This window comes from Phocoena phocoena, chromosome 4 (genome assembly GCF_963924675.1).
Source record: "Phocoena phocoena chromosome 4, mPhoPho1.1, whole genome shotgun sequence".
NCBI classification, from domain to species: domain Eukaryota; kingdom Metazoa; phylum Chordata; class Mammalia; order Artiodactyla; family Phocoenidae; genus Phocoena; species Phocoena phocoena.
In genome coordinates this window covers 126010059-126036691 of record NC_089222.1, presented here as the reverse complement: position 1 = coordinate 126036691, position 26633 = coordinate 126010059, and the positions used below count along the sequence as shown (strand labels likewise).

General features: G+C 34.6%; 1 pseudogene; it reads left to right on the top strand.

The window, feature by feature from the left end:
- LOC136122091 (small ribosomal subunit protein uS5 pseudogene) overlaps positions 1-26413 on the top strand; it is a 38258-nt pseudogene extending 11845 nt beyond the window's left edge.
- The last annotated feature ends 220 nt before the right edge of the window (positions 26414-26633 follow it).

The window sequence follows — 26633 nt, the reverse complement described above, 5'->3', positions numbered from 1 at the left end:
ATAGAGATATAATAGCCACCAGATGATGTTAGTGAGATGAAGTCATTCAAAATAAACTCAGACATAAATAGGTAAGCTATGCGTAAGGTATGGGGGCAGAGTGTATGAATGCAATGGAAATCAGCATAACGTTTTCTTACAAAGAGTACAAAATTCCACCATGTTGCCTCAGCACACCATAAGCATTACCAAATTTTTTATGGTATTTCTAATTTTAATGTAGTTTTATCGAGAGAAATACACATACATTATTGATTCAGTTACATGAAGTATCTGGAAAGTGCTTCAAAAGTAGATGTAGTATTTTTAAAAATTATTTATTGGCAACATATGCACAATTTCTTAGTAAAAAGTTTTCTTAGTAAAAAAAAATGAGGACAAAAAGAATGACAATAAGGTAATCTCCAGCTTGAAATGAAGGGTAAAATACAGAGGTGAATTTAACAAAAGTCAACTCATAATGTGCAGAATCAGGTGGCAAGACAATGAGCAAAAGCCCCTACCTGCCACCACAGCCCCAAGATTCCCTAATATCACAACATTTGTCCTCATGGGAAGCAATGTGGATAACAGACCATGCTCATTGCTTTTTTATTTAAGAAAAGTGTGCCAAAGCATCTGTCGACTTTCTACAAAATAAGCTGTGTATCTGCAAGAAAGGAGAAACAAAAGTCATGTCTGTAGACCATGATCATATCTTTTTGTTTAAACTAATGTTTGATTTTTTTTTTCAATAGAGTATTTTGAAATCTTCACCACCCCTGCCAGTTAGAAACCCAAAGGGGACAAGGGGAATACTTGACCAGTCATTTCTGTTTTGAACAGAGTAAGAAGAGGAGAACACCCAGCTTCGCTCTTTGCTGGAAGCTGCAGAAATAAACCTCTGTTCTTGGCCCCAGTTCTCACTATAAGCAAAGCTAGATCTTAGCTTAGGGCTGTTATCTGCCTTAAGAAGAGATTGAAGCATTGCCTGACACTGCATTTGGTATGGAATTCTGTATTTGAAATTTTTAATCCCACTTTAGTTCCATCTCAGTTTCATGGTTTCCTGAAATCTCTGATTTATTTTAATTTACTAAGAACAACAAAATTAAGTATGTTCTGGTGCTCAAGGTAAAGCAACCCCTAAGAACTTATTCTTAACTCATGGCATATGAATTAACTTCAACATATCTGTCAATGATTTTAAAGAATATGCAAAATTTGTGTGGATGTAATATGTTTATTTTTCTAGAGAAAAGGCCAATAAAAGGAAAGTTTCAAGATAAAAGGAAGATGTACTTAGGTGGTCAGTGACAGGAAATTTATAAAATAAATAAACAAATATGTAACAGATTGTACTGTTCTCTGTCTGAAGAAAATCTGTGTTACTGTTCTTGAAAGTTGAATCAAACAATGTATAATTGGTCAGTAGATCTCTAGCAAGTCTAGGAGAAAGCAGACCCTAATTCAAGGACTCAAAAATATATTTATAAATGGTTGCATAAAACTCTTTGTTTTTTAATACTGGACTGACCACCTAATTTTTGCCCTTCTGTGTCAATACTTACCAAAAATTCTTCTGTATGTTCCATTTTATCAAAATAAAATGATGCAAAAGAAGTCATGAAAATAATAATACAATTTATAGAAAGTTTAGAATGTGTATAAAACATGTAGACCATATACTATATTTTTACTATATTTGACTACATTTAACATAGTTATCAGATCTGAAGAACATATGGCCTCTGGTGTTGAAAGAGTCCTAGTAGATTAATCTACAATTAATTGAATAAAAACTTTTTTATCTACTCTGAAATTTCTTGTGATTCAACAGCAGGTATTTACAGGGAATTGTCAGATATCTCTAAGACTCCATAAAATCTTGGTTTTATATGTATTATATATATATATAGAGAGAGAGAGAGAGAGATAAGATGAGAGAATACTAACTTCAGCTGAATGCCCTGAGTTTTCAGTCATTTGAATAAAAAACAAACAAACAAAAAATGTTCCCTGTGGTAGTGGAATTTAGTAACAAATTTAATCATGTGCAGATAGCAAGGTAGAAGTAAAGCTCAAGTAGGCACATGTGAGACAGCAAGCAGAGTATAGTGACTACTACAGTACTACAATAGGATAAGTTTGCGCTGTGTCTAGTGGATGTCATCTTAAATTACGTAAAGTGTTTGAGAAGAAAATAAATTCCTGTTTTAATGTGGTTGTGATAGAACATGTATCTCTCTTAGATTTTAAAGAAAAACCTTATCTCTGACTTAGTTTCTAGGATTTCCTCAGAATATTCCTATTGACCAGATTTTGATTACTTCAGTTTGGTTAATATAAAAATTTAATGAACTAAAAATTAAGAGAGCCATTTTAACAATAAATATGCAAATAAAAATCCAACATCAATTTCTTAGGAAACATTTTAAAATTATTTTTGTTTGTCAGTGTCCCACTTTTATTTTCTGTATTTGCTTACATTTGAAGAGGAGGTATAATAATGACATAAAAATGTCACATAAGTTAAAAATCATGTGGTCAGTAATGGACCCCATTACAACTTTGGCATCAGTTGGAAAAATCAAGTATTTCTTATTCTCCATATGTTTACAATATTGTCTAGTTATTCTTACATGGTGATAGATGCTAATAGTAACTTTTATATGTATTGAAGTGTAAAATATACCAATTCATGCCAATTTGATACCATTATGTTTAAAATAAATCATAGTAATATTAAGATTATATAATTATTTAATATCAAATAATTTTGCCTGTTTTAATCACTCAAAACTTATACCTGGGTCCCTAATATATATTTATTTGGAGCACCTGAAAACTGGCTATTTGGAGAGCATTTTTTAAAAATTTGCATGAATTCCTTCAAAGAAAAAAAATAGTTCCTGTGATATTTGGGCTGAAGAAGAGTCTTCTGTAAAGCTTCTGAATGTTAATAAGTTCTCAGTCTCTGAGTGGCAGCAAAAGGAAAGAAGTGTTTGCCTTATGGATGTAAAATAAAGTCACACTCTTGGAGCATGATCCATTATGAGAAGGGTTAGGAAAATGAAATATCAGCTATGTCCACCACCTGCTAATTTCATAGCTACTTCTTTCATTCAAAAGTTGAGTTTCATCTTCTGTTCTGGAGTCAGTAGTAATGTCATCAGCCATGTGAAAGAATGATGATTTTCTGAAAGAATAGGTGAATAAAATGTGGAAAGGGAATGAGAACTTAACCTGAACATATTTATTAGGTTATTTTCCATACACTAATACAAGCCATTAACTCAATTATTCAACAGATACCTGTTGAGATCTAATTATACAGAAGGCTCACATCCCTTGAGTTATTAATTTCTAGTGGATAAGTTCAAGAAAATCCCATTTTGCAATGACTGGTAAGTTATCTCATACAGTTTTATTGATTATAATGATAAAAATCATGATGAAAATTGCAAACATTAAAGATAGTGATTTTCTTTCATCCATAATGTAAAATGAAACAGAAAAGAAAGTGAAAATAGATATAAATTTTATATAATTTTTCAAGAAAATAAATAATTATGAATAACTGATAGATAATTTATAACAGTAGAAATCTTTAACATCACCATTCAGAAGCTCTGCAGAGCTCAACATATGTGCTTAGCATGTCCACCCTACGTGATTCAGTATGTAATTTTCCAAGTATTTGGGCATAATTTACTTACTTACTTGGGGGCTAACCTTCTCTGAATTTGCTTCTTTGACTAGTTTCTATATTTATCACATTCTCTTGATCCATTTGCATCCTTTTCTTCATTTCTTTTGGATTAATTTTTTACATTATTTCTCAGAAGGCATTATCTATTTTGTTTGTTTGCCCTGTCTTTATTCTGATCTTCTTATTTTGTCTTCAGTTAAGAAATATGTTTTCTTTACTTTTATTGGTTCTGAGTTTTATCCCCTCACTTCTCAGCTATAAAGTTATGTCTATCATATATGTATTATTTGTATAATTATTTTAGCACATTTTAAAATGTTATAGTTTTTATTTTTTTTGTGAATGTTTCTTTCTAGCATGCTTTTTTGTCTCTAGGAGTTATTCTAAGGCAACCAGTATTTTTAATATTATTTTTTAAATGAGAAATATGGTTTAAGATTGCTTTATAGCTCAAGATATCCCTTTAGTTCAAAAGAATGGCATCTTGCTTTCTGAATTCTCCTATATTCATTTTATACTTTTATCTGGACTTTATTATTTTTCTATTTTCCTTTTTATGCTCAATTTAGACTTCATTCTAAGAAGTTTATCCTGTGTGGGGCTTTGTTTGGCTGCCTAGTTTTGAGAGTTCAGAGAGCTTAGACTTCCCAGCCCTTTTAGATCTCAATATGGAAATACTTTTTCACTTAGCATTACGGGGAGTAGAGCCCCACTCTTGTTTCAGATGATCTCAAATTGACCTGTTGAGTTTTCAAGAAAGTGTGGCCCTTTTGAATTTCACAGGTATGTAAGGCATACCCTTGCTTACTTCTACCCTCTGCATAGTGCTAATACTACTCAGATCAAGTGTCAACCAATGGTTTGTCCACATTCACTCATATTTAAGGATCATCTACTTTTATTGCACATGTTGCTCAGGAATTTTTAGTTTTGCTACCTAAATTACACTGTCAGTGATTCAGGGGGAGAGGGTGGTAGGTTTGGGGAATACTTGAATGTATGTCTCCATACATTCTCCTAGAATCCTTCTCCAACCATTTTTGACTATAGAAATCTCACCTATAAATCACGCACATCATTTATTCATTTACAGTAAGAATCTGATGACTACAATATAAGAGTCCTGAAATAAACAACATAAACCAAAGAAATAGATCTGATTTTTCGTTAGCTTGAAGGAAATATCAATTTATTTATTTAATGTAGGATAATCCATGTAGACTGATATGAAAGTCAAAGTTAACTATATAAATGCTAAATGAATTATTTACTTTGTCCTACGTCGACACAAGTAATAGAATAAAGAATATTATTTTATTCAACCTATGTTAGCATATTTGGGTGACTTGATTACAAAATTAGATGAGGTTGTTAGAGGATATATAAAGAGCGTGTTCATTCATAAATACACCAAACATGTTGAATCTTTACTCTGAGTTAGACACTTTCAAAGTGACTATATTGGTGTGCTTTCTTATATCAGTATCTGTAATCCTCATTATCAGGATAAAACATAATATATGTTAAAGATCAGTTATGGGACTTGTTCTATATTAGGAAATTTTGTATATCTTTTTTTATTAAAAAAATAACGTCTATTGAATTTGTTACAATATTGTTTCTGTTTTATGTTTTGTTTTTCTGTGAGGCACGTGGGATCTTAGCTCCCTGACCAGGGATTGAACCTGCACCCCCTGCATTGGAAGGTGAAGTCTTAACCACTGAACCACCAGGGAAGTCCCTGTATATCTTTTAAATTTAATATTTACAGCAGTTCAATAGAGATGCAGTATTATTCACTATCTAATTTAAGGAAACAGAAACTCAGGAAGTTAATAAAACTTACTGGCTGGGAGAATAGAGACAGGATTTGAACCCAGGATTTCTAGTAACAATGTACATGTTCGTCCTTAAAACTAAGTCTCTCATGCTGAAGTATAACTTTGCTTTGTCTGCCTTTATTTTACCATAGTAATTATCATTAATTCTACAGAAAGGAACGTTACCTGTGAACAGTGTTAGTTAGCTATCCCTACGGAAATGTAATATAACAAGCAATCCAAATATCTCAGTGGCTATTAACAAAACATATTTACTTTTTGTTGTCCAGGTAACTCTCATCCATGCTGCATGTTGAGTTCTTTACCAGAAATATGTCTCTTGTTTCAAAGTCTGGTTGAAGAATTTGAGGCTACCTGGGCATAGTCTTCTCACTTAGTGTAAGAGAGGAAGCTATCCATGAGAGCATTTGTAAAGTCTGTTGTTAGAAATAGTATGCCTATGTACACTTACATTCTTTAACCAAAATAATTAGCATGGCTAAGCCCCAAGTCAATGGCACAAGAACAGAAGAATTAATTGAGAGAAAAGTACAATAAATCACATGCAATGAGACTGAATTCAAATCCCAGCTGTTATTCAGTAGTCATATGACCTTGAGCAAGATATTTAACACCTCTGAATCTCAGTTCCCTCATTTATTAAGAAAGAAAAAGAAAGAAAGGAAAGTTGATTCTTTTCCACTGTATGAGCTTGTTATGAGAATTTAAAATAAGGACAAATTTAAAGGAATTGTCATGGTTCCTAGTGGAAGCTAAATATTTAATAAATATATGTGCTTGGACTCATAGGATAATATATATGTAGGAAATATATAATATAATTTATATGATATAGATTACATATTAAATGTAATATAAATAAATGCATAGTATATAATTTAACATATTATATGTGCATATATTTTAAAATATATATAAAATACATTCTATTTGGATATGTATACCCACCCCACCCTGCCATTGTCCATTCCATCCTGTTGTGGAACGAGTTTATACTTCTTAGAGAAAAACTAGAACAGGTTCTATGAAACTTTTTGGTTTTCTGTAGTTACAAAAATAGAGGCCCTCCTCTAGTCACTGTAATAATTATTTTAAAAATCCCTCATATCAGGGATTGATATATCTAGAATACAAAGAGTGATGAGGAAATTGTAGATTATGTCTGGGAAGCAGTGGAAGGAGAGATAATACAGGGGTTCATAGCAAAGTTGAACTCCACTCTAGGTGATATGGCAATCTATATAAGAGTTTTTTCAGTAAAAGATTCACTCTATCTGACTTTGGGTTTTATAGCATCCCTCTAACTGCAGTGTTGGAAATACACAATAGAAAGTCAATTTATGAGTCTATTGAAATAATACAACTAAGAGATTGAGGTACTTTGACCACTTAGTTGTGGAAATGATGTAGAATGGTTGGAATTTTGATATATTTCTAACACAGGCTACAGGATATTCTGATAAATTGGACATGTGGTGTGAAAGAGAGCAAAAGAGCAAAGATGACTCCAAGTTAGGGGCTGAGCAAATGCAAGAATGACATTTATAAACATGAGGAAGTCTTGGGAAGAGCAGGTTCAACAAGGGAAAGGAATAAATTATTTTGTCTGTGTAATATGCTTATTAGACATTCAAGCAGAGATGTTGAGTAGATTGTTGGAAATATGAATCTGTGGTTCAATTTGAGATGTTGGAACTGGAAGCACAAGTATGGGAAGTGTTGACATACAGATTTCATTGAAAGAAACTGGGCTATAAAAGATTTAAATGCATGTATTGAAAAAAGGAAGAGGGCCAAGAACTGTAATTGGGACTGTCAAACAGGTAGAATTTGGGAATATGAGGAAGAATGAACAAAAGCAATAGAAAAAGAATTGGCAGCAGTGTTGTCACAGGAGACACATGAGAGAGGTTATCTAAGGAGTAAAGTGAAGAAAAAATATTTTAAGAAGGCTTCCGATTAGCTGTGATAGATGAAGCAAGAGGAAAGCTGAGAATGGACCACAGATTTTGACAATGAAAATGTAGCAAATGATCTTGATGGAAACAGTTTCAAGGGAGAAGAGACTGTGGGAACTTGATGATAAAAACCAATAGTGAATGAGCGGAAAAATGGAGATAGAATACAGAAAACTCTCTTGAAGATTTGGCTGGAAAATAGTGAAAAGAAAGGTCACTATCAGGGAATTGAATAAGTAGAAATTATTAACACGTGTGCACACTAATGGAAAAGTTCCAGCAAAGATGGAGAATTTGATAACACAGAAAACAAGAAGGAACAATTACAGATGTGGAGTACTTATGTGAATGGGATGGAATAAATCCAGGGCATAAAGAAAGAGCCTACATATATGCAGATGCACATAAGCTGATAACATTTGATGTGAAATTTCTCTAATGGCTCCTATTAAGCAAACTTATCAACTGAGTGAAGAGTGTGAGGATGAGGCGTGACTTTAAAGAGAGAATAAAAGATGTGAAATTGTTTAGGAAGGTACAGACTAAATTAACTAAAAAAATAAATAAAATCAGGTTTGTAAGGCAAGACTAAAAGCCCATCATTGTGTGTTTTCTCCGGTCATACTCAACAGAGGTAAAAGTAGAGAGTAGGTGGGAAACTGTATTTCAACAACATTGTGTTTTTGCCTAGAGAGTGAAACAGGGAGAAAATCACAAAGAAGGAAAATATATGTAAGAGGAGTGGTGTTAATTACTGCTTATAGGGTAAAAGTTAAGTAAGAAGAGAAGAAAAGAAGAGAAGAAAAAAATTCATTGCAGCTCTATTTACAATAGCCAGGACATGGAAGCAACTGAAGTGTCCATCAACAGATGAATGGATAAAGAAGATGTGGCACATATATACAATGGAATATTACTCAGCCATAAAATAAGTGAAATGGAGTTATTTGTAGTGAGGTGGATGGACCTAGAGACCGTCATACAGAGAAGTAAGTCAGAAAGAGAAAAACAAATATCATATGCTAACACATATATATATGGAATCTAAAAAAAAAAAAGGTTATGAAGAACCTAGGGGCAAGATGGGAATAAAGATGTAGACCTACTAGAGAACGGACTTGAGTACATGGGGAGGGGGGAAGGGTAAGCTGGGACAAAGTGAGAGAGTGGCATGGACATATATACACTACTAAACGTAAAATAGATAGCTAGTGGGAAGCAGCCGCATAGCACAGGGAGATCAGCTCAGTGCTTTGTGACCACCTCGAGGGGTGGGATAGGGAGGGTGGGAGGGAGGGTGATACAAGAGGGAAGAGATATGGGGACATATGTATATGTGTAACTGATTCACTTTGTTATAAAGCAGAAACTAACACACCATTGTAAAGCAATTATACTCCAATAAAGATGTGAAAGAAAGAAAGAAAGAAAGAAAGAAAGAAAGAAAGAAAGAAAGAAAGAAAGAAAGAAAGAAAGAAAGAAAGAAAGGGAAATGAGGCTGATGGGCAGTCCTGGGAACCAGCCCAAACACTAACCCAATGGTGCAGGCTCCAGCTACTCATCAGAAAACTCACAAAAGAAAGAAAGGAGGCCCTTGGAGACACTAAGGATGGTGGTGGTAGATTGTGACCCAGACCAGAGATGCCCAGTGAAGATCCCCATTCAACAGTCATTATTGAATTTCATTGTTATTTAATAGTGTATCTATCTTGATATCCATGCAGACCCTGGCATCTGGGATATTGCCAATAATATTATCTTTATTAATAAAAACAAAAAGCTAACCATATATATATATATATATATATATATATATACATACATACTATTGGTATTCAACTAGTAATATCACAAAAACGTTATATATGTGATTTAGTTATATTAGGCTTTCAATTTTAGAGGATCAGGATGCCTTATTTTAGTGTTTAGTGGTTTAAAACCACAAGCTCCTACATTTGCTAAATTTATTTTCAACAACATGATAGAATGTATTTGAGTATGATTACACAGTGGGTTATCATTTTTATGGTTTTAATGATAGCCTGTATAATGATCAGGACCAAAAGAGACATTTAGAGATTTCATCTTATGTATTATGGGAAATTAATGTGCAAAAAGTGAAAAAATCACTGTGCTCAAGGATTGCTTTGAAAAGCTATTCATTATTGGGCATAGCATAACTTTCAAGTAAGAATGGTTGATTGGCTTTAAGATCTTCTATGTAAAAATAAGATATGACATAAATTATTCTTCTTTTCTCTTTCTAATGCACACATTGCTTCTCTTAAGACCAATGAGAGTTATTTAAGCTGTCACTGTCATCATTAACATTTGACAGGTGGCTACCATGTGAGACAGATATTTATTCCACTGAAGTCCCCATGGTGCTTTCTGGTATGCAGGTGTTTTATTGCAGTATTGAAAATGTTAGACACTCTAACTTGGAAAGTTAATTTATTTAAGAACCCTACAGTGGTTGTTCTAGTATTCAACACTTTGCTCCTTAAACAAGATATCTGAGGAACTCTGCTCTGGTATTTTCCATTCTGCCATTCTCCCACTGATAGGGACATTAGTAACCAATGTTAAGACCCTCTTGCTAAAATGGTTTTAAAATAGTAAATATAGCAAAATATAATTTTATCTTCTAGGGCTGGACTATGTGTCGTTACTCTTGAGTTTCCACTTTCTTAAACTTATATTATAGCTGTCTAGTACCTTTTACTTTCCAAGTTTTGGACCCATAATTTTCAGTTTACTCTGCTCACCAATTCCTACAAACTAAAGTGATTAAAAATAAAATATGCCATGGATTATGATCTCAAAGTATTTTATATACAGGGAGAAAAGAGTTAAACACAATTGGCATGTATTCAATATATAGAGTAATTTTTAAAAATAATTTCTATTCAGTAGAAAGGAAATTTTTAACTACTGGCTAGCTAGTTAATAGCCAGTAAATCAAGTAAGACTTCGTATCAAAATGGCTTTCAGCAAAACAGATGAAAGTGAAAAGTTCCCTAATATGGCACTGCTGGGAGAGTAAGAAGACTTATGTAAATTGTTAGGTTTCTTTCTTTTATTTGAAAGGGTAAAATGTTAAACAAGTGACCTATATAAAATTTGGTAAGTATATTTCAATACCAGAAACAACCATTACAATAGTATACTAAAATATATAATCAAAAGTCAACAAACAAATTAAAATGGAATTTGAAAAATTGAAATAACTCAAAATGCCTCACTGCCCCAGGTGTCCACAAAGAAAAATAAAAGAATGTTGGCAAGAAATTTTTGATAGAATTAATCATTCAAATGTGATCAAATTATGTCTAAGTATTGGTGCATATACTGAGTGTTCCTGTTATGAGCTGAATGTTCAAGTCCCACCCCTCTCCCACAAATTCACATGTTGAAGTCTTAACCGCCAATTTTTCTCCAGAAAAACATATACATTTATTTTAAAGAATTGGCTTATGCAATTGTAAGGGTGGAACTGTCCAAAATTTTCAGGGCAGGCCACAGGGCTAAAAGTGCTGGAAAGAATTGTTGTAGTCTTGAATCTAAAGACAGTCTGGAGGCAGATTTTATTCCTTCTTGGGGGACCTTAATATTTTCCTGTAAGGTCTTCAACTGATAATAGTCATTATGGAGGTTAATTTGCTTTACTAAAAGTCTACTTTTTAAAATGTTGATCACATCTAAAAAAACTAGCTTCACAGCAGCATCTAGACTGGTGCTTTAGCAAATAAATAGGCACAATAGCCTAGCCAAGTTGAAATATAAAATTAACCACTATAGTGAGAAATACTTTTAGATTTTTTTTTTGTTTAATTTGAATGTTAGATTCTGCATTTTTGGTGTCAGTGTAATTGGGTTTAGTTCCATATATAATAATGTATGATTATGGAATGTGACAGCATTGAAATGTCTTTGACCAAATCATATATATTGTTCTTGGATTAACGTATAACCTATATTTTATGTTGGGGTTAAATGTAAATGAATAGCACTTGGTTAAAGCTCATGAGCAGATAATATAGACAAAGAGAATATTTGATTTAAAAATATTCTCCATTGCTACCTGTACAAGAAGGTATTTGAACCAGTATCCTTCTGAAAGTTAAGGTATCTTTATCTGACATGTACTCTTCATTGGAAAATTCCATAGTTTCCTACAAATGGCAATACTTGTTACTGTTCATTCATCACTGAAGGAACTGAACACTTAGATAAAAGTTATCAAGGCTGTATAATCAATTCATGATATTTGTGTGCTATTTTCCATAAAGCTGAAGCCAGATTCAATTCCAGAGTTCACTGTGAAAACAATATTTCAATCAGATAGTTTGGGGAAATATAATCCAAAAATATAAGAAACCACATATTTTTTTCTTTTTTTTTAATTTTTTTAAATTTTATTCTATTAATTTATTTTTTATACAGCAGTTTCTTATCAGTTATCTATCTTATACATATCAGTGTATATCTGTCAATCCAAATCTCCCAATTCATCCTATTACCCTGCACCTGCTTTCCTCCCTTTGTGTCCATATGTTTATTCTCTACATCTGTGTCTCTATTTCTGCCTTGTGAACCAGTTCATCTGTACCATTTTTTTAGATTCCACATATATGTGTTAAAATACAATATCTGTTTTTCTCTTTATGACTTACTTCACTTGGTATGACCATAATTCAATTCAGTCTCTAGGTCCATCCACGTCTGTACAAATGACCCAATTTCATTCCTTTTTATGGCTGAGTAATATTCCATTGTATATATGTACCACAGCTTCTTTATCCATTCATCTGTCAATGGACATTTAAGTTACTTTCATGACTTGGTTATTGTAAAAAGTGCTTCAATAAACATTGGGGTACATGTGTCTTTTTGAATTATGGTTTTCTCTGGTATATGCTCAGTAGTGGGATTGCTGGGTCATATGGCCAACTAATCTATGATAAAGGAGGCACAGATATACAATGGAGAAAAAACAGCCTCTTCAATAAGTGGTGCTAGGAAAACTGGACAGCTACATGTAAAAGAATGAAATTAGAACACTCCCTAACACCATACACAAAAATAAACTCAAAATGGATTAAAGACCTAAATGTAAGACCAGACACTATAAAACTCTTAGAGGAAACATAGGAAAAACACTCTTTGACATAAATCACAGCAAGATCTTTTATGACCCACCTCCTAGAGTAATGGAAATAAAAACTAAAATAAACAAATGGGACCTAAGGAAACTTAAAATTTTTGCACAGCAAAGAAATCTATAAACAAGATGGAAAGACAATCCTCAGAATGGGAGAAAATATTTGCAAATGAATCAACCGACAAAGGATTAATCTCCAAAATATATAAACAGCCCATGCAGCTCAACATAAAAAAACAAACAACCCAATCCAAAAATAGGCAGAAGACCTAAATAGACATTTCTCCACAGAAGACATACAGATGTCCAAGAAGCACATGAAAAGCTGCTCAACATCACTAATTATTAGATAAATGCAAATCACAACTACAATGAGGTATCACCTCACACCAGTTAGAATGGGCATCATCAGAAAATCTACAAACAACAAATGCTGGGCAGGGTGTGGAGAAAAGGGGACCCTCTTGCACTGTTGGTGGGAATGTAAATTGATACAGCCACTATGGAGAAGAGTATGGAGGTTCCTTAAAAAACTAAAAAAGAAAAAAAAAACCTAAAAACACATTTTTAATGAAATATATGAGACATATCATTATAGCTATTATATATTTACACTCTAGACTTTAATATCTATACATTGAGATCCTGTAAGAAAGGTCATGAAAACATGAAAGCACAAATCCTGGGAGTTCTAGAGTATTGAAAGCCAACCTTTTAGTTTTTTTTATTCTCTCTCATTTCTAAATTGCTTTTCCTGTTTTCTGTTTCCAATTATATTTGTGGAAACAATGTCCTTGTATACTGTTTGCTCAGTGGATATTTATCACTGTGTACAATAACTTGAGAATTATTGTATTGTTAAATGGCTGTTCTGTAGTTTTGCTTTTAATTGAGTTGCAGACATTAAGCCTATGAAAGCAATAATACTTCCATTACATTCCATGAATGTGTTCTAAATGAGAAAAGTAAGAACTTGGTATACAAATTTGAAAATGAAAAATAAGATTATTTGTAAGAGATAAATATGTGTATGCATATACATACACATGTGTGTGTGTGTGTGTGTGTGTATGTATACACATATATTTAAATAACTACAATTTTGGCATTTTACACTGTGATGGCTCTTAAAATTTATGTGACAATTAAGAGTTCTTAGAGGCTAGATTAGAACTTCCTTTATATATATTTTTTATTCTTGCTAATGTTATGAAGAATCATCAATAGTAAGGTCTATTATATACATTTTTGTAAAACTTATAATTTGCTTCCTGAACTTATCCTTTAATGTTTTAAATACACTTAAATACATGAAAAAAAATTGGGTTGCAACTCTTATTCTAGCTTCTGATGTAGCAGTTGCTTATGAACACACTGTCCAAGTTTGCACTAGTTCCTATTAAGGTTTCACTTAGACCTACCTAGGCCTTTTGCCTTTATTTCCTACCAAGGGACTTTTTTTTTTTTTCAATTTCATTTTATTTATTTTTTATACAGCAGGTTATTATTATCTATTTTATACATATCAGTGTATAAATGTCAACCCCAATCTCCCAACCCACCCCACCACTACAACACCCACATGTCACTTTCCCCCTTGGTGTCCATATGCTTGCTCTCTACAACTGTGCCTCTATTTCTACCTTGCAAAACCAGTTCATCTGTACCATTTTTCTAGGTTCCATATATACATATTCATATACGATATTTGTTTTTCTCTTTCTGATGTACTTCACTTAGTATGACAGTCTCTAGGTCCATCCACGTTTCTACAAATGACCCCATTTCATTCCTTTTTATGGCTGAGTAATATTCCATTGTATATATGTACCACAGCTTCTTTATCCATTCATCTGTCAATGGGCATTTAGGTGGCTTCCATGACCTGGCTACTGTAAATAGTGCTGCAATGAACATTGGGCTGCATATGTATTTTTGAATTATAGTTTTCTCTGGGTATAGGTCTAGTAGTGGGATTGCTGGGTTATATGGTAATTTTATTTTTTAAAGGAACTTCCATACTGTTCTCCATAGTGGCTGTATCAGTTTACATTCTCACCAACAGTGCAAGAGGGTTGCCTTTTCTCCACATCCTCCCCAGCATTTGTTGTTTGTAGATTTTCTGATGATGCTCATTCTAACTGGTGTGAGGTGATACCTCATTGTAGTTTTGATTTGCATTTCTCTAATAATTAGTGATGTTGAGCAGCTTTTCATGTGCTTCTTGGCCATCTGTATGTCTTCTTTGGAGACATATGTCTTCTCCTCATTTAGGTCTTCTGCCCATTTTGTGATTGGGTTGTTTGTTTTTTTAATGTTGAGCTGCATGTGCTGTTTATATACTTTGGAGATTAATCCTTTGTTGGTTGATTCATTTGCAAATATTTTCTCCCATTCTGAGGATTGTCTTTCCATCTTGTTTATAGTTTCCTTTGCTGTGCAAAAATTTTAAGTTTCCTTAGGTCCCATTTGTTTATTTTAGTTTTTATTTCCATTACTCTAGGAGGTGGGTCATAAAAGATCTTGCTGTGATTTATGTCAAAGAGTGTTCTTCCTATGTTTCCTCTAAGAGTTTTATAGTGTCTGGTCTTACATTTAGGTCTTTAATCCATTTTGAGTTTATTTTTGTGTATGGTGTTAGGGAGTGTTCTAATTTCATTCTTTTACATGTAGCTGTCCAGTTTTCCTAGCACCACTTTTTGAAGAGGCTGTCTTTTCTCCATTGTATATCTGTGCCTCCTTTGTCATAGATTAGTTTACCATAGGTGCATTGGTTTATCTCTGGGCTGTCTATCCTGTTCCATTGATCTATATTTCTGTTTTTGTGCCAGTACCATATTGTCTTGATTACTGTAGCTTTGTAGCATAGTCTGACATCAGGGAGTCTAATTCCTCCAGCTCCTTTTTTTCCTTCAAGATTGCTTTCGATATTCAGGGTCTTTTGTGTCTCCATACAAATTTTAAGATTTTTTTGTTCTAGTTCTGTAAAAAATTCCTTTGGTAATTTGATAGGGATTGCATTGAATCTGTAGATTGCCTTGGGTAGTATAGTCATTTTCACAATATTTATCCTTCCAACCAAAGAACATGATATATCTTTCCATCTGTTTGTGTCATCTTTGATTTCTTTCAGCAGTGTCTTATAGTTTTCTGAGTACAGGTCTTTTACCTCCTTAGGTAGGTTTATTCCTAGGCATTTTATTCTTTTTGATGCACTGGTGAATGTAGTTATTCCTTAATTTCTCTTTTTGATATTTTATTTTTAGTGTATAGGAATGCATGAGATTTCTGTGTATTAATTTTGTATCCTGCTACTTTACCAAATTCATTGATTAGCTCTAGTATTTTTCTGGTGGCATCTTTAGGCTTCTCTCTATATAGTATCATGTCATCTGCAAACAGTAAAAGTTTTACTTCTTCTTTTCCAATTTGTATTACTTTTCTTTCTTTTTCCTCTCTGATTGTTGTGGCTAAGACTTCCAAAACTATGATAAATAATAGTGGTGAGAGTGGACATCCTTGTCTTCTCCCTGATCTTTCAGGAAATGCTTTCCATTTTTCATCATTGAGAATGATATTTGCTGTGTTTGTCATATATGGCTTTTATTATGTTGAGGTAGGTTCTCTCTACTCCCACTTTCTGGAGAGTTTTTATCCTAAATATGTGTGCATATTTTATTCTCAATTTGCTAATATGTTTGTATCACTTTGATTGATTTGCATATATTGTATAATCCCTGCATCCCAGGGTAAATCCCACTTGATCATGGTGTATGATCCTTTTAATGTGCTTTTGGTTTCTGTTTGCTAGTATTTTGTTGAGGATTTTTGCATCTATATGCATCAGTGATATTGGTCTGTACTTTTCTTTTTTTTAGTGTCTCTGTCTGGTTTTGGTATCAGGGTGATGGTGGTCTCTTAGAATGTGTTTGGGAGTGTACCTTCATGTGCAATTTTTTGGAAGATTTTGAGGAGGATGGCTGTTAGCGCTTCTCTAAATGTTAGATAGAATTCACGTGTGACGCCATCTGGTCCTGGACTTTTGTTTGTTGGAAAATTTTGACTCACAGTTTCAATTTCATTATTTGTGATTGGTCTGTTCATATTTTCTATTTCTTCCTGGTTCAGTCTTGGAAGGTTATACCTTTCTAAGAATTTGTCCATTTCTTCCAGGTTGTCCACTTTATTGGCATAGAGTTGCTTGCAGTAGTCTCTTAGGATGCTTTGTATTTCTACTGTGTCCATTGTAACTTCTCCTTTTTCATTTCTAGTTTTATTGATTTGAGTCCTCTCCCCTTTTTTTTTTTTTTGAGTTTGGCTAAAGGTTTATCAATCTTGTTTATCTTCTCAAAGAACCAGCTTTTAGTTTTATTGATCTTTGCTACTCTTTTATTTGTTTCTATTTCATTTATTTCTGTTCTGATCTTTATGATTTCCTTCCTTCTACTAACTTTGGGTTTTGTTTGTTCTCTTTCTCTAGTTCCTTTAGGTGTAAGGTTACATTGCTTCTTTGAGCTTTTTCTTATTTCTTGAGGTAGGATTGTATTGCTATAAACTTCTGTCTTAGAAATGCTTTTGTTGCATCCCATAGGTTTTGGATTGTCGTGTTTTCATTGCCTTTTGTCTCCAGGTATTTTTTGATTTCGTCTTTGATTTCTTCAGTGATCTCTTGGTCATTTAGTATGGTATTGTTTAGCTTCCATGTTTTTTTGCTTTTTACAATTTTCCCTGTAATTTGTTTCTAAACTCATAGTGTTGTGGTCAGAAAAGATGCTTGATATGATTTCAATTTTCTTAAATTTACCGAGGCTTGATTTGTGACCCAAGATGTGATCTATCCTGGAGAATGCTCCATGTGCTCTTGAGAAAAAAATGTAATCTGCTGTTTTTGGATGGAATGCCCTATAAATATCAATTAAATCTGTCTGGTCTATTGTGTCATTTATAGCTTGTGTTTCCTTATTAATTTTCAGTCTGGATGATCTGTCCATTGGTGTAAGTGAGGTGTTAAAGTCCCTCACTATAATTGTGGTACTGTTAATTTCCTCCTTTATAACTGTTAATATGTGCATAATGTATTGAAGGTCCTATGTTGTGTGTGTATATATATACATACATACATATATATATATAATATATATATATATATATATATATATATATATATATATATATATATATATTTGCTATATCTTCTTCTTGGATTGATCCCTTGGTCATTATGTAGTGTCCTTCTTGTCTCTTGTAACATTCTTTATTTTAAAGTCTATTTTATCTGATATGAGTATTGCTACTCCAGCTTTCTTTTGATTTCCATTTTTATGGAATATCTTTTTCCATTCCCTCACTTTCAGTCTGTATGTGTCCCTAGGTCTGAAATGGGTCTCTTGTAGACAGCATATCTGTTTTTTTTTTTTTTTTTGTATCCATTCAGCAAACCTGTGTCCTTTGGTGGGACCATTTAATCCATTCACATTTAAGCTCATTATTGATATGTATGTTCCTGTTACCATATTCTTAATTATTTGTGGTTTGTTTTTGTAGGTTCTTTTTTTCTCTTCTGTTTCCAACTTGGAGAAGTTCCTTTAGCATTTGTTGTAAAGCTGGTTTGGTGGTGCTGAATTCTCTTCGATTTTGCTTGTCTGTAACACTTTTGATGTCCCTATCGAATCTGAATGAGATTCTTGCCAGGTAGAGTAATCTTGGTTGTAGGTTCTTCCCTTTCATCACTTTAAATATATTGTGCCACTTCCTTCTAGCTTGTAGAGTTTCTGCTGAGAAATCAGCTGTTAACCTTATGGAAATTCACTTATATATTATTTGTCATTTTTTCCTTGTTTCTTTCAATATTTTTTCTGTGTTTTTAATTTTCTTTAATTTGATTACTTTGTGTATCAGCATGTTTCTTCTTGGGTTTATCCTGCTTGGGACTCTCTGCACTTCCTGGATTTGGGTGGCTATTTCCTTTCCCATGTTTGGGAAGTTTTCAACTATAATCTCTACAAATATTTTCTCAGGTCCTTTCTCTCTCTCTTCTCCTTCTGGGACCCCTATAATGCAAATGTTGGTGTGTTTAATATTGTCCCAGTGATCTCTTAGGCTGTCTTCATTTCTTTTCATTATTTTTGCTTTATTCTGTACTGTGGAGGTGAATTCCACCATTCTGTCTTCCAGGTCACTATCCATTCTTCTGCCTCAGTTATTCTGCTATTGATTCCTTCTAATGTATTTTTCATGTCAGTTATTGTATTGTTCATCTCTGTTTGTTTGTTCTTTAATTCTTGTAGGTGTTTGTTCTATAATTCTTCTAGATCTTTGTTAAACATTTCCTGCATCTTCTTCATCTTTGCCTTCATTCTTTGCCTGAGGTCCTTGATCATCCTCATCATAATTATTCTGAATTCTTTTTCTGGAAGGTTGCTTATCTCCACTTCATTTAGTTGTTTTTCTGGGGTTTTATCTTCTTCCTTCATCTGGTAAATAGTCCTCTGCCTTTTCATTTTGTCTTTCTGTGAATTTGTTTTTTGCTCCACAGGCTGCAGGATTGTAGTTTTCCTTGCTTATGCCCTCTGGTGGATGAGGCTATCTAAGAGGCTTGTGCAAGCTTTCTTATGGGAGGGACTGGTGGTGGGTAAAGCTGGGTGATGCTCTGGTTGGCAGAGCTCAGTAAAACTTTAATCTGCTCATTTGCTGATGGGTGGGGCTGTGTTCCATCCTTCTTGGTTGTTTGGTCTGAGATGACCCTGCACTGGAGCTTACCCAATTCTTTGAGGGGGCTAATGGTAGACACTGGGAGAGCTCACGCCAAGGTGTACTTCCCAGAACTTCTGCTACTAGTGTGCTTGTCCCTGCAGTGAGCCACAACCACCCCCCGCCTCTGCAGGAGAACCTCCAACACTAGCAGGTAGGTCTGGTTCAGGCTCCTATGGGGTCACTGTTTCCCTCTCCTGGGTCCTGATGTGCACACTACTTTGTGTGTGCCCTCCAAGAGTGGAATCTCTATTTCCTCCAGTCCTGTCAAAGTCCTACAATCAAATACTGCTAGCTTTCAAAGTCTGATTCTCTAGGAATTGCTCCTCCTGTTGCTGGACCCCCAGGTTGGGAAGCCTGACTTTTGGTTCAGAACCTTCACTCTAATCAGTGGGCTTCTGTGGTGTAAGTGTTCTCCAGTTTGTGAGTCATCCACCCAGTGGTCATGGGATTTGATTTTATTGTGATTGCACTCCTCCTACCATCTCAAAGAAGCTTTTCATTTGTCTTTGGATATGGAGTGTCTTTTCTGGTGAGTTCCAGTGTTTCCCTGTTGATGATTGCTCAGCAATTAGTTGTGGTTCTAGTGCTCTTGCAAGAGGGAGTGAGCTCACGTCCTTCTACTCTGCCATCTTGAACCAATCTCCTCCATCCCAAGATACTTTTCTAACCTAAGAAATTGACATTGACATCCTTGTTAGAAACCAACCTAACATTCAAACATGTGAACCCAGACATGAAAGTAATTAACCCTCATGGAGCCATCATTGACCTCTAAGGAATAGATGTTGGGTGGATAAATCTTCCCCCTTCAATGCTGCAGGTAGCCAGTTCTAAGAGGCATTCCATAATGCTCTTCAAGAGGTCACAGGTAAGATCTAATGCTAGTCAACCTTTGCAGTGACCAATTCAGTAACTCATGCTAAGGTAGGAGATAGATGGGTCCCAGGCTGAACAGCTGGAGTTTGTCCCCTGTGGACAGAAACTCCAAGATTAAGAGGAGGAGGAACTAAACCCTGCCCAGATAAGAGACCACACATTTCTCATTCTCGAGGTCAAGGAGAGCTTTCCGACTACACATGCACAGAAAGGCTCCTTGGAGCTCCAAAAGGGAGGGGGTGCCACCCCATAGTAAGTGACGTCAACTACCCATAGGCCTGTTTGTTGGAATCCATCTTGGCTAAGAGATGTACATGTATACATGAGAGGACCCTGAGACAAACCAAATACAGACTCAGAACCAGGCAAAGCAAGATGATTGGCCAAAGGAAACCCTGAAGAAATGGCCCATATAAATAATTCAAAGTACTATGAGGGCACGACTCTCTCTCTGAGTCCACCCATGTGTCTATTCACAGGTACCCTTTCTCCTTCTAATAAACACTTTACTTGTTTCACTTATTTCCCATCTCTATGTGGAATTTCATTTCTACACAGCTGACGGGCCAGGGCCTCGTCAATGGCCACTGGTTCCTGGTGGTCTAGTAGCTAGGATTTAGCACTCTCACTGCCATGGCCTGACTTCAGTCTCTGGCTGGGAACTGAAAACCTGCCTCAAGCTGCTGCAGGCCAAGGTCAGCCAAGATCAATACTTGTAATGTTTTTCTCTTATTCCCTGTCCCTCAATCCTGTTTTTTGTGATGACTTTCCAAATATACTTCCTGTACTACAAACCTTTGTTTTTTTTTTTTTGTTTTTTTTTTTTTTTTGACCAAAACTATACCTGCCTTCAAATACTTTAGCAGATACCATATATTAAATATTTTTCAGAAAATTCATAGGACACATTTAGCATAATGGGAATTCTAAGAAGTCCAACAGTTAATAAATGTGTTAATTTTTAGTTTACTTTGTTTAAACTTGAATTTTCCTACCTTTTTTTAATCACAAAGCCTTCCTTTCCTTGACATAATATCTTTTGACATCCTAACACTAAAAACATGTTAATGACCAGGAAACTGACCATGTAATTCTCTTATCATTCCATCATATTATTGTTCACTGAGCCATGAGAAGTTTCCTTCACTATCTTAACTTTTATTATATTATTGAGAACCATGATTTTTGTTGTGGATTAAGCAACTCCATTCATATATCCTATATGTCTTTAAGGACATTATTTGAAGGCATTCATAATTCTACCTTTAGTTGCAAACACCAGCTTCAAAACCTGGGAGAAGATTATAAGAATTAAAATTAAGTTTAAAAAAGAAAAAAGGGAGATAGTTGAATGATTATTATATGTAAGGTCAATTGGAGAAATTAAAAAAAGAAAAAAAAAATTAAGACCATTTCTTTCCCCAAGAAATCACAAATATTAAACAAACTGTCAAATTTATGTTCATTAGTATTAGATGTTAATAATCATGTTTCCTTTTCTCCAGACAGCTTAGCCTTTCATGCTCCTTTGGAATTATGTGATTTGCTTTGTCAATGAAATATGAGTATCACTGATATACCTTATTTTTCTCCATACTTGATAATTGTGGAGCACAAGTTGATATGAAGGAGTCATATGACTGAAACAGCCTACATCAAACAAACAAACAAAAAAGCTTTTGTTAAGTCATTAAAATCCTAATGCTAGTTATTGCAGCTTGACCTAGCCTATCTTGATCTATGGAATAATTTGAAAGAATGATAGAATAAATGCAACTAGATTGAACCTGAGGTAACTTCTAAATGAATTATTAATTCCTTCTCATGAAAATATTCTTTGAGTGTTAATTATGAGACAGGTCCTCTTGTGAGCACTGCAGCTTGATTGGAGATCAAAACAATGTTTGTGTTCTCATGCAGTTTATTCCTTAGAGGAACACAGACAATAAACTAATAAATATACAACAACCAAAAGGTGGTTTTAAATTACTTTTGATTATTAAGAAAAATAGCAGCAGGGACTATAATGGAAATGCTGGGGATCCAGAAGCAGGGAACTTCAGTTACTCCTGGAAGGCCTCCTGGAGAAGAAGGTGTGATCTGAATGATAAGAAGTGATATTCTCCTCTGAAAGAAACTAGGACTCCTAGGAGAAATGGCTAATTCTAGGGCTGGAGCAAGGGAAATACAAGATGAGTTTGGAGCCTCATGTAGTACCTCAAAATAAGGAAGTGCTCAAAAAATTTGTTAAAGGATGAAGACATTCAAAGAGTTACTGGAGACAGTCTGAAAGAGTTTCCAAGCTAAAAATATTTGAGCAACAAATAAATAATGTAGTACTGGATTATAACTTAAGGTGTAAGTTACTTATTAAATCCATAATGGTGTAAAAAAATGATTGAATAAATAGAGAAGGGAAATATTTTCCTTACAGAAGAATTTTACATGATAGAGAGATAGTGTTATGGTCTGAATTGTGTCTCTCCATAATTCATATGTTGAAATCCTAGCTTTCAGCATCTCAGAATGTGACTGTATTTAGAAATAAGGCCTTAAAGTGGTGATTAATGTAGGGGAAGAAAAAAAAATCTCTTCCTCTCTCCTGTTAAAACCAATGTCTGTGGCTAGCAAATCAAACTGATAAAAGATTAACAAAAGAAAAACAATGTTATCTATACAGACTCTCATGGGAGTATGCAAAGTAAAACATAACTCAAGGAGGCAGCCACCTTATATAATATTTTAGTGTAAACAAGGGGAAATGGAATTTTGGGTTTCTGGGTTGAGAAGACAAATTATGAGAGGGTGAGGGAAGGAAATCTATGGTAAATAAAGGTTGCCTTGAAATTTAGATTAGAGTCTCTTAGATGACATGAGGTGTCCCTGGACTAGCCTGTTTTCCTGGTACAGAGATATCTTTACAAATAGAAATTTTCCTTATAAATGTAAATTTATTTTATAAAAGGAGACATTTATAATTTATTTTTAAGAAGTTGGGGAGAGGTAAATAACTTTTGCTGTGTCTGCCGGTGCTCAAATGGTTTTATCTCCATATAATTCATATGTCAAGGATACATATTTTGGGGTGGGATATTCAAATACATTTCATTAAATTAAAATGAGACCTTTAGGGTGGCTCTTAATTCAATCTGACTTTATTAAAAAAAAAGAGAGATTAAGATACACAGAGAGAGATATCAGGGGCACAGGGACACAGAGGAACAACCACGTAAAGAGGCAGCAAGAAGGTGGCTATCTGCAGGCCAAGGCAAGAGACAGCTTCAGGGGAAACCAACCCTGCCAGCACCAGCATCTTGACCTCGGAATTCCAGCCTCCAGAACTGTGAGAAAATACATTTCTGTTGTTTAGGTCACCCAGTCTGTCGTACTTTGTTAGGGCAACCCTAGAAAATGAATATATATATATATATATATATATATATATATATATATATATATATATAAAATATACATAATTTTATCTATATCAGTATCTATCTATCTATATCTAATCTAAAAAGCGACAGAGGGACAGAGAGAAACAGAGAAAGAAAAATGATCCACCTCCCTTAGGCAGAATTTAATCTTCCACCCTGAATGTGGGGGGAAATTAATAGCTTGGTGCCACAAAAGAGAAAATCAAAAGGAAGAAGGAAATAATAACTTTATCATGGAAAAACCTGACAAACACTACCTTAACCAAGTGATCTAGTTTGACAACACTGATAGTGTTGTGTTGCTGACACATATCTACTGATCAAGGTAATGAAAAGGACGCTCCATCTCTATTCTTTCCCCAAACCCCCTAACTCCTGTCTAATAATGAGAAAAACATCAGACAAATCCAGTGAAGGACAACATACCTGAACAGAACTCAAAACCACCAAGGTCATCAAAAGAAGAAAACCTATGAAATCATCATAGACCAGAGGAAGCTAAGGAGACATGATGAATAAATGCAATGTGATGTCCTCAATAGAATTCTGGAACAGAAAAGGGAAAATAATGGAAAAACTGATGAAATCTAAGCACATTGAAAAGTTTAGTTTATAATAATGTATCACTGTTGGTTTCTTAGTTGTGACAGTGTAACATGGTTACATACAAAGCTATATGCAATGACACAGTCTAGTCAAATTCTGACGTCCTCCAGATACAATCGTAATTAATTATGGCTAGGTTTGAGCTGGTAATAATTTATAGAAAAATGTATTATTTGCTGATGACCAAATGATCAATATCTTTCTAGTTCAGATCTCTTTTCTGGAACAAGAATCTTGTATGAGAAAAGTAGGTATTTTACTTCTATATTTACTGAAATACTCTACTGCAAAGAATTCTGTATTCAGGAACATCTGGTGCAAGAGGACATCTTGGTTCAAGATTTCTCAGCCTTCATCACATTTTGTTACTTTAATAAAATGAAGTATATTCCTTTTTCTTCCTCTCAATATTCTGCCTAATCCAAAAATGGCCCTCTAGCGCTTCACTGGCTGAATAGAAATACCATCATTTTATTCAGAATGAACATAGGCCAATGGTTGTACCTCTCGTTACATATGATCTTTGGAATGACTGGTGAGAGCCTAAGAAGTAATATATCTTTATCATAACTAGTCTGAAGATACTTTTTCATGTCCTTGGTCCAATAATTCTAATAGATATATCACTATTTCCCACTCATTCAAACTCAAGCATGAATCTCATCTGAACCCCTACTTATCCAATGACCCATACACTTGATTCTTCACTTCTAAATATTCCTTCTTGTATTTATTGAAATAAGTAATTTATTTTCTTATTCAGTTCCCCTTTTCTCATTTTCCAGTATGTTTTTATTGAAGTGATGTATGGATGTGTGCACGTGTATATGCTTGTCAAAAGGGTTAAATTTAAATAAATAAGGGTTAAATTTAAATAAATAAATGTTGGAGATCGTACAGAGATCGTACAGACTCTATGATCTAACATATTAATATAAAATTTGAAGCTTTCTTTGCCCCTGTGCTCAGAACAGTATGAACGTTCAGCTACTGTGACAAGATTCTAATTACCTGTTTGACGTTCCCAATGTTTTAACACTGGGCTACTCATTTTTTCTTTTTGCGGTACGCAGGCCTCTCACTGTTGTGGCCTCTCCCGTTGTGGAGCACAGGCTCCAGACGCGCAGGCTCAGCGGCCATGGCTCACAGGCTCAGCCGCTCCGCAGCATGTGGGATCTTCCCGGACCGGGGCACGAACTATGCCCTTTGCATCGGCAGGCGGACTATCAACCACTGTGCCACCACGGAAGCCCTAACACTGGGCTACTCTTGTAAGGCATTTCAACAAATAGAAGTATCTACACATATGGCTCAGAAATCCTACTTTTTATAAATGGAAGAATAGAATTAATTTTCTTTCCTGCTTAAAAATTTACTCCTTCCATGAAATCTACACAGGTATCTTTTATTTAGTCCCTGGAGGATATCTATCACCTCTCCCTGCCCATCAAGGAGTCTGAGATCACTGACTTTTTCCTGAAAGTGTTCCTGAAGGAGGAGATTCTGAAGAGTATACCTGTGCAAAAGCAGATCTACACTGGCCAGCAGACCAGGTTCAAGGCATTTATCACCATTGGGAATTACAACAACATGTTATTCTGCGTGTTAAGTGCTCCAAAGAGGGAGCCATTGCAATTTATGGGGCCATTATTCCAGCCAAGGTCGCCATACTCTCTGTGCAACAAGATAGTGGGGGGACGAGATTGGCAAGCCCTGCACCGACCCTTGCAAGTAACACAGTGCTGTGGCTCTGTGCTGGTATACCTCTTCCCCACCCCCAGAGGAACTGGCATAGTCTCAGCCCCTGTGCCTAAGAAGTTGCAGTTGATGGCTAGTATCAATGACTGCTACATCTCAGCCAGGGGCTGCAGTATCACCATGGATAACTTCACCAAATCCACCTTCCATGCCATCTCTAAGACCTACAACTATCTCATCCCATCCTCTGGAAAGAGACTGTGTTCACTAAGCCTCCCTATCAGGAATTCACTGACCATCTTGTAAAGACCCACACCACAGTTTCCACATAGAGGACCTAGGCTCCAGCTGTGGCCACCTGTAATAACCTATATGGGAAAATAATCTGAAAAAGAATGGATATATGTATATGTATAACTGAAACACTTTCCTGTACACCTGAAACTAATACAACATTATAAATCAACACTATTCGAATATAAAATTTAAAAAATCATGCCATAAAATATTAAAATGTAAAAATAAAATGAGTGTGGTCTTTTGCTCACTTTAGGCATTATATTTAAACAAGAGTATGATTCAAATTAACAAAAATCTAAGATAAATTGT